The sequence below is a fragment of the Pagrus pagrus genome, assembly GCF_965226575.1.
Source record: "Pagrus pagrus genome assembly, chromosome: 8".
Classification (NCBI taxonomy): domain Eukaryota; kingdom Metazoa; phylum Chordata; class Actinopteri; order Spariformes; family Sparidae; genus Pagrus; species Pagrus pagrus.
Window position 1 is genome coordinate 33,976,583 of NC_140192.1, and position 9,865 is coordinate 33,986,447.

The 9,865-nt window shown below is 41.5% G+C and overlaps 1 long non-coding RNA gene across 1 annotated transcript; it reads right to left on the minus strand.

Annotated features, from left to right (window-relative positions):
• Nucleotides 1–5,470: 5,470 nt before the first annotated feature.
• LOC311261132 lies at nt 5,471–6,747 on the minus strand. The gene is made up of 2 exons (XR_014623096.1): nt 6,457–6,747; nt 5,471–5,946 (listed from the first exon to the last, which is right to left on the minus strand). It is a non-coding gene; the product is annotated as an uncharacterized lncRNA (long non-coding RNA).
• Nucleotides 6,748–9,865: the final 3,118 nt, after the last annotated feature.

Sequence of the window (9,865 nt, forward strand, 5' to 3'; positions counted from 1 at the left end):
CTGTAGACGATGCTGTCAACCTGGCCCTCCACTTCATCCTCCAGCACCTGGACTCCACAGGAACCTACGCCAGGATCCTGTTTGTGGATTTCAGCTCTGCTTTCAACACCATCATCCCAACTCTGCTACAGAAGAAGCTCTCCCAGCTGAGCGTGCCTGACTCCACCTGCAGGTGGATTACAGACTTCCTGTCTGACAGGAAACAGTGCGTGAAGCTGGGTAAACACATCTCCGACCCACAGACCATCAGTACCGGATCCCCCCAGGGCTGTGTTCTCTCTCCTCTGCTCTTCTCCCTGTACACTAACTGCTGCACCTCCAGTCACCAGTCCGTCAAGCTCCTGAAGTTTGCGGACGACACCACCCTCATCGGACTCATCTCTGATGGTGACGAGTCCGCCTACAGGTGGGAGGTTGACCACCTGGTGACCTGGTGCAAACAGAACAGCCTAGAGCTCAATGCTCTAAAGACAGTGGAGATGGTTGTGGACTACAGGAAGAACCCAGCCTCACCTGCCCCCATCACCCTCTGTGGCTCCACTGTGGACACCGTGGAGTCTTTCCGCTTCCTGGGAACTATCATCTCCCAGGACCTCAAGTGGGAGCCGAACATCAGCTCCCTCATCAAGAAAGCACAGCAGAGGATGTACTTCCTGCGGCAGCTGCAGAAATTCAGCCTGCCAAAGACAATGATGGTGCACTTCTACACAGCCATCATTGAGTCCATCCTCACCTCCTCCATCACCATCTGGTACGCTGCTGCCACCGCCAAGGACAAGGGCAGGCTGCAGCGTGTCATTCGGTCTGCAGAGAAGGTGATTGGCTGCAACCTCCCGTCTCTCCAGGACCTGTACATCTCCAGGACCCTGAGGCGTGCAGGGAAGATTGTTGCTGATCCCTCCCACCCCGGTCACAAACTCTTTGAGACACTCCCCTCTGGCAGGAGGCTGCGGTCCATCAGGACCAAAACCTCACGCCATAAAAACAGTTTTTTCCCGTCTGCTGTCAGTCTTATCAACAAGGCTCGGAACCCCCCCTGACACTCTTCACACTCCACCTCCGCCTCTGACTCTACTGTCACACTGACAGTACCATAACTCTATGCGTCACATTAACGCTCAGTCTGGACTTCTTCTTATTCTGCACATTCCATTGCACATTGTTTTTAGCAATCGCTAACTGTCAGCTGGACTGCTCTTGTCACCCGTCTGTGTATATACTATATTGTTATATTTTCTACTTCGTAATAATTTATATTGTTATATTTTCTACTTTTTAATAGTTTATATTGTCATATTTTAATGTTTAACAGTCATTTGACTGCATGCACCAGCATCACCACAACAAATTCCTCGTATGTGTGAAATCGTACCTGGCAATAAAGTCCTTTCTGATTCTGATTCTGATTCTGATTCTAAAAACATGTTAAACTACTCAGTGGTGTGGTTTTTGAAAGCATGCTAAAAGTGCAAATGCATTGTTTGAATATGATTACCTCACATATTTTTTTGTTGGTAGCATCTTTGTAGGTGGTTAAATGGCTCCTTCCAACTTTAACCATCCATGCCTTTCTCCTGTCTCGGTCTTTGGGGAAGCCATACATGCTCACACCTTTCTCAGAGCGATTGGAGCATCCCCATGCAGCACAGTACACCATGGTGAAGACTGTCAAGGACTACATGGTGAAAAGGACACAAACGGCTTGAAATGCTGATCTGTTTGACTTCTTTAGATACCGTTTCTTAGGAATTGATTGTGGTACAAAGTGCTTTGGGAAAAACAAGACTGATTTATTGTGCATCACTGAGTAGAATAAGTTTGGCATAAGGTAGAATAGTTAACAAATGGTGATAGAACTCCGTTTTATTTGCAGTGAATTCAAATCAAAGTGTAACTTATTTGCTGTGGATTTCCTATTAGAAGACAGTTATCATCATAATGCTGTTGCGAGTCCAGAATTACTGTGCAGTCAATGGGCAAATCTGTGTTAGTCACCTTCTCCTCACTCAAAAAGTTAGTCTGAAAGTGAAAACAAACAGAAAATATTACGATTTTTCAACGACTTTACATTAAAGTTAAGTTGGTAAACTTAATGGAGTTCAAAGCAATTAACACTAGCATATAAATGTTGCAATGAAAAGCTTTTATTGACCATTATTTACCGATCGTCGTGGTTTTCGTATTATTTTCAATTGCCCGCCAAGCACTTCCGGGAACTTTTGGAGGCTACATGGACCACGTGATCGGCCAGCGTTTTGAACTTCCGTTGTCGCCACTCTCTCTCTTTAGGACTCTAGTATCGCTCTCCCCTCGGAGTCCCGCGACACACCCCCTCCGGCTACAAGCTTTTTTTTTTCTCTCTTCAACGAACTTTATACGTCCCGCAACAAGGTTTTTTTTTTTTCTTCTTCTTCTCTTCAACGAACTTTATACGTCCCGCAACAAGCACCAAGAGCAACAAGCCGGCAGAAACCAAATACAGCCCAGCTTTGAATGCGGAGTAACGATGTCGGATTCACAGATAAAGTTATTACAATGCACGTTGAAACTCACGTAAATCTTGTAAGTCATTACAATGTCCACAGCTAAGCTCCACAGCCAAGCTAGCGTAACGTCATTAGCATGCTACAGCTACGTTACCTTACAGCTACGTAATCAGTTACAACAGCTAAGTTAGCCACTTCTAAAAGTTATGAGGGCCAAGAGACTAACAGATGCTGCCGCCAGCTTTCATCACAACGATCGCTTCCACATTGTGGCTGAAAAACAAACCTGTGTGAGTTTCAGAGCAGCTGTGTGTGTCCCTGGTGCTGTCTGAGTAGCACCAGACAGCAGCTAGGACACACACAGCTGCTCCGAGACTCACACAGACCGCGACACAAACGTGTCCGTAAACCGTAATCTCTTGTTTATGACAGATAAGACACACAAATACACACATCGCAACGCCTATATGATAATCCATCATATTGATTTAGCAAAGGCTTCGTTGAAAACAAACGGACAAGACCGGGAGGAGGGTTAGCAAATCAGTTGAGTAGTGACCGGGCGAGGGGTTGTTATGGAGAAATAAATCCGGACAAATAAGATAAAATCCGGAAATAAATCCGAAACCTCTCCTCTCCGCGTTGGGATTTCATCCATCCCTTCATTCATCTTACTTGCTGCTTCATTTAGCTGCCACGAGCAAATAAATAGGCTGATTTGGTGTAAACATGTCAGCAATGTTAGCTTGTTGTTAGCTTACAATGCTAGCATAGAGGCTAACGTCTCCGTCGAACAAGTAAACAAGTGTTGACAACACTGCAGAGACAGACACCGTCTAATAACACAGAAACAAACTAACGGCAGCTTTCACAGTCATCAGCAGAATCGGCATGAAACTTAGCTGTGTCACAACATCCACAACAGAGACGAAGGTTACCTGCTCAACAGAAACGCCGCTGTATCAGCACCGGGTCCATATCTTCACGGACCTTTCGCCACCGTTCAAATGATGACCCGATGTTTATTCGGTTTGAGCCCTCTTTGTTTCTCATCTCGCTTTGTGTGTTTTCAGTGACAGACTTTCTTTCTTTGACTCTTTGTCAGTGGGGCAAGCAGAGGCAGCTGAACTGCTCAGGGCAAAACAAACCTCTCCCTTGTAGTTTCAAATGCGGAAGTGGGTCGGGACCAGACGTGAGCAGGAGCAGGAGAGTGAGCGACGATTGGATCGGAAAATTGATCCAATAGGAGCCATCCGGGCCGGATGGTTCCTATTGGTCAATTTCTTTTCAGTTTTACAGACACTAGAGAGAATGGATTTTTTTGGTTCCTTTTACTCTTCACATTGTGTGGGTGGTACTATTGGGTCATAACCACCATCTAAATGATGTTAATAATAATAACAAATCTTTCAAATCGTAGACCATAGCTTTAAGTGTTGGACAGCTTTTAGTATGTCTGCATTGGATACCTCGTCGTTATCTCTTGAGCATGATTTCTTGGAGTTAGGGCTTGAGAGAGGAGTATCAGGTAAAGGAGAGCATAAGCTGAGCAGAGAATCGTCATTGCAGTCCATCAAAATGTTCCCCTTTTTTTCTTTCACTCGTTTTGTCATGTTGTTGTCTTAACGTTTGGCTAGTTAGCCCGTTTGCGTTAGCTCAAAGAAGAGGGAGAAGAGAAAGTCCGTGTATCTTTCTAGAATCGATAACAAGTTAGACTTTGGTTCTTATATTGTCCTTTTCCTCACATACCAGTTCTTGAAAGTGATGTTCCGTTAAGTTTACCTTAGTTTATAGAGCAAATGGTGCCCAAAACTTGGAGGAGTTCACAGCGAAGCGTGTGTGCTGGCTGCCATCTTGCCAACCTCTCCTCCGGTTAGATTTGTGTCCGACTTGATCCCGACTTGCTCTGACGTCATTGACGCGCCTGCAACGATAACCTCGCGAGATCAAGGCGGCCGCAGTCTTTAGAGCCAGGCGCCGCAGTTGCTCTCCACCGACTGCAAGACCTCAGGGCATGATGGGAAACGCCTGGCTGTCACCTGATCAAAGAGCTCATTGGCTCTTAGTTAGGACTACGTTCAGTCGACAATTCTTATTTTCTGTGTATTGGTTATATTTAATGTTAGATTATATGAATCTCATGTGCAATGAAGGTTTAATCTGTTAACAGACATATTTTTTGTGTGGTTGATATACTATATATAATTACAAATATAAATACATCAATGAATAAAGATTATAAGAAACCTTTGCTGCTTGTCCTCCCCATGTGTAGCCTATATACAGTATGTACAGTAGCTGTGAGAACGTTTGGACTGTTAATTCAGTAGTTCAATTTCTTAAATTTAGGGATTGTATGATTTATAAATGACAGTGTCTTTATATAAATCTACTTTGTAGGCAATTCTTGTTCAATAAATTACTTCCAAGGGCTGAAATCTGCCCAGTCGTTCTGACTCTCACCTCAGTCATAACAGTGGCATCGTTAAACAAATAAAAAGTTATGATTGACAAATTTAGACCACAGTGAAAAGCAGGGGTGGACTGGGACAAAAATTCAGCCCTGGCATTTTCTGTCCAGACCAGCCCACTACATTATCAGCGGACACCACGTAGAAGTCGGTTACACCCCACCTTTCCGAAACCCCGCTGTTCCGAAAGTAGACTTCCATTCTTCGTAATGGTGTGGTTTCCCATTTTTTCTAAAGACCCCGCTATTCCGAAAAGGCTATGGGGAACCCCTGAACCTAACCCTAACCCTATTGGGAAGTAATTGGAACTTGAAAGTCGGATTCGGAACAGCGGTGTTTCAGAGTGAAGGTGTTTCGGAATGGAGGGGTTTCGGAATGAAAAGACCGTCCCGTAGAAGTCCACAAATCTCGAGGCGTCTTCTTTCACACATACTACAAAGGAGAGTCATATTCTTTGATAGCAGTTAACAAATAAAGCACGTAGCTATGAACTCAAGGACGAAAATTGACAGCTATAGCAATCAACCAATCAATCTTTATTCATTATAGTGTCAAATCACAACAGAAGTTATGTCATGACAAGGGGTGGGACGAGACTAACGGGAAGAACCCAAAACCAGACTCGGGGTGGGCGCTACCTCTACCAGTTGGGTGGAGGGGGGAGAAAGAGCGAGAGAGACAAAGAGACAGAGACAGGGCGATGAGGACAAACAGGGACAATAATAACAAAATATCCTGACAAATAATCTAAATAAAAACATATTACAGACAGTAGCAGCATTAGAGCTGGAACTCATTTGTATTAACGGTGACTCAGTCATTATGAAACCATAAGTACAGAATTGAAAAAAAATAAATTATCTATAGCTGTGTGAAAAAGTCTAAGAATTACAGGTCTGAATAGATATGCATTCTCATATACGTGTATGTGCACAAGTATGTATTGCCCTACTTCCTCGTCCGCAGCCAGCCAGCTCCACTCTCGTGACCTGCAAGAAACAGCAAACAGAACTTGTACTCAGTATCTGTGTACTGACAAGTATATGTAGCCAAGTAGCCTTTTTGTGACTTTTAGTACAAACTGCAAAACCGTGTTGATAACCTGCAAAAGCATGTCACATGCTCAAAATAGAGGTCATTCCTCAAAACCAAGTATTCATATCAATGAAAGTGTGGGTCTCATAAAAAAAAGTCCTGACACCATCATTTATGAACAAGATAGTCAAATGGCTTTGTCGTGTTTTCATTAGGACACTTTACTAGTGTTTTCCAATGCAAAAAAGCCAGATCTTTGTGACCTGAAAATGCTCAAGACAACACTATACACAGCCATTTGAAAACTACAGTAAAGGTAACACATTTACACACAAATTAAAGTTACACACAAATTATCCCTATTAAATAGTTATCACCTCAGTAAACAATAAATGAATTGAAAGATTACAATAAATTCAATAGTAAATATTGCAAATTAAACTTATTATTTCCTATAGGTTTACTTGTATTTTGTGCTAAAATTCAAAGTATCTCAGCTTGATTCTGCATCTCTATTTACAGCTCATCAGTCCACGGCTGTGTCCAAATTCAGGGGCTGCAGCCTTTAGTGGCCTAGCCTTCGCGGTCCACGAGGGCCGGGTCCTTCGGACAGGTCTTTGAAGGCCTCGTCCACCGTTGTTAAATGGGACGGTCTAGCCTTCGGAGTATTTCCTGGTTGCCTCACCAGATGTTCCCGCCCCTTACCCTTACGTCACGATTGTGAATGAAGAGATGCATTAAAGTCTGTTTTGGTTCAAATCTATCAAACGTGTACATTTATTTGTGTGTATATAAAAATTTACAATAAAATGTGTCATATCTAAATTGAATCATTAACATTACAAAATAAACATGAACCCGTTGGTGAATAACAACTATATTTACCATAGCATCACCAGCGTCACGTATTTTAACTGAAAGTTGAAATTTGGAGGTTTTGAAGTTTATCATATCTGGCGTTGGATGTTACATGACTAAAAACCGAGTATAAACCCATTACTTAAATTTAAATGTCATGTCTTCGCCACTTGATGTCGCCATTTTCTCTTGCCTCCTCTTCTGTTTTGGGACTGAGCAGCGGTGCGCAAAGGATCTTGGGATATAGCGGGCCGCGAAGGATAGTAGCGATGCGTCCTCCAAACAGAGGGAAGGCTAGGCTGCATTTGTGGGCTGCGTTTGAAGCAGCCCTCGAATTTGGACAGCCTTCGCGCAGCATTGTGACGTAATTGGCCTTCAAATGCGCACTTCGTGGGCTGCAGCCCCTGAATTTGGACACAGCCATAGACGCCTCATTGAGCGGGTTGGGCCGCTGCTGCGATACGTCGACGTCGCCGCCATATTGGAGGAGGCAGATCTGCCCCGTGGAACTAATACAAGTGAATGGAGTGAACTTTATAAAGCTCGCTTCTACAAAGTGCTATAAGTTAATGTCTCTCATTTACACATTCACACACATACGGATATATTCAGGAAACAGATAGGAACCTAAAACAACGTTTGTACCGTTCTTTGATGATTTTAAACGTTATCAACTCCTCATATGTTTAGTAAACAGGTGGCCACCAAACCGCCGGATGTATTTTTATAATGTTTTCACCAGTGTTTACAGCTGCCAAAGTATGTAACGCTGCTACTGTGATGATACATGACAGTTAAATATTTAATCTGTTTCTATAATAACCAGATCCTGACATGTAAATGAGACATCTGTGATAATAAACAGCACCAGCGTTTACATGATACTGATTTTGATGAATCGTTTTTATATCCAGTGATAAAGCAGTGTGTCTGCCTGGCTGGCTTTTACATAGAGCAGGTCTAAACCGCACTCTTTGATTTAATAAAAAAAAAAAAACCAACTCCTATACTTGTATCTATGTATTCTAAAGAATAAATATGTATATATATACATATACAATATATATATATATATATATATATATATATATATATATATATATATATATATATATGTATATATATATATGTATGTATATGTATATATATATATATATATATATATATATATATATGCACATACTTATATCTACACAGCTTTATGTGCCAGGAAACAAATTAAAGAACACATATACATACTTATATCTACACAGCTTTATGTGCCAGGAAACAAATTAAAGAACACATATACATACTTATATTTATACAGCTGTATGTGCAAGGAAACAAAGAACATATATACCTACATATATTAATGATTACGATTATTATTATTGCTATTATTGGTATACATATATATCTATGTATACCAATAATAGTAATAATAATAAAGTTATTTATATATATAAATAACTTTTTTTCCTTTTCTTTATGTATTATTTCATTTACATTTGTATACATTTTGTCTCATTTATTTCATTTACTCACTTAAATATATATATATACATACTTACTAAATATAATAAGCACAGTACCTCAAAATTGTACATGAATAAATTGTATTCAGGTTTTTTCATCACTGGTTCTTTGAAATTTTGACACAAAGATTTAAATTTTTACTGCAAATGAATATTGTTTTTCAGTCCCCTTGATTTCTAATAATCAGTGTCAGCCCTGAAAATGCCATATCGGTCAACCCCTAATTAGTACTTCATTAATATTATACATATTAAAATCCTGAGTTTGAATTTCTCCTCCAAAAATACACATTGCCTCATTAACCCTGATCCAATTGTTGATACATTTTATGTTTTTTAATTTTCATTTTTGGATCATTTGGGCTGTATTAATGCATATTACATACATTCTGGCAAATGATAATCATGCATCCCATGTTATCAGGCTTTCATTCTTTGGTCCTGGATGAGTTTTTGTAATTTATTTTACTAGTTTTCACTTGATAGGGCAATTTACCTGTATTTATAGGCCAAATACATGCTATTTCCCTTGTGTCCTGTAGGGGACTTTGCCTCATTATGAAACTTAAAGGAATAGTTCACTCTAGAACGAAATTCAGTCATTATCGACTCACCCTCATGCTGATGATAAGTCCGGTGTAGTTTCTTATTCCTCGAAGTGCAGCTGGAGACCCGCGGGGGTACCCTCCGGCAGAAATAATCCATGTAATGAGCGTAAATGGCGTCCGAGACAAAAAGGTCCATAAAACTACACAAAAACTTTGTAATATTCCTCCATACTACTTGTCCGCTGCAATCCAAGTGTCCTGAAGTGGCGACATCAAGAGTTTACTCGAAACAACGTCATTAAGTACATTTTTCTAGCCTAAACAGTCACTATGCTACATTTGCCTGGAGGCACGCTCCCATGTTCACGCGAGTCTCCCTCACAGCGTTTGCACTATGGAAGCCGCGCCAGACAAGATGAACGAGACTCGCAACAGATACACACCGGTATCCAGCTGTGACTTTCAAAGTTTCAAATCACCAGTGCAGCAGATCCCTCTTGTGTTTGTTTGTCGCTCGGTCGCTCACAGCAGGATGTAAATACCGGTGTGTATCTATTGCGAGTCTCGTTCATCTTGTCTGGCGCGGCTTCCATAATGCAAACGCTGTGAGGGAGACTCGCGTGAACATGGGAGCGTGCCTCCAGGCAAATGTAGCATAGTGACTGTTTAGGCTAGAAAAATGTACTTAATGACGTTGTTTCGAGTAAACTCTGGATGTCGCCACTTCAGGACACTTAGATTGCAGCAGACGAGCAGTATGGAGGAATATTACAAAGTTTTTGTGTAGCTTTATGGACCTTTTCCTCTCGGACGCCATTTACGCTTGTTATATGGATTATTCCTGCCCCCCCCCAGGTCTCCAGCTGCACTTTGAGGAATAAGAAACTACACCGGACTTCTCATCAGCATGTGGGTGAGTTGATAATGACTGAATTTTGTTTTAGAGTGAA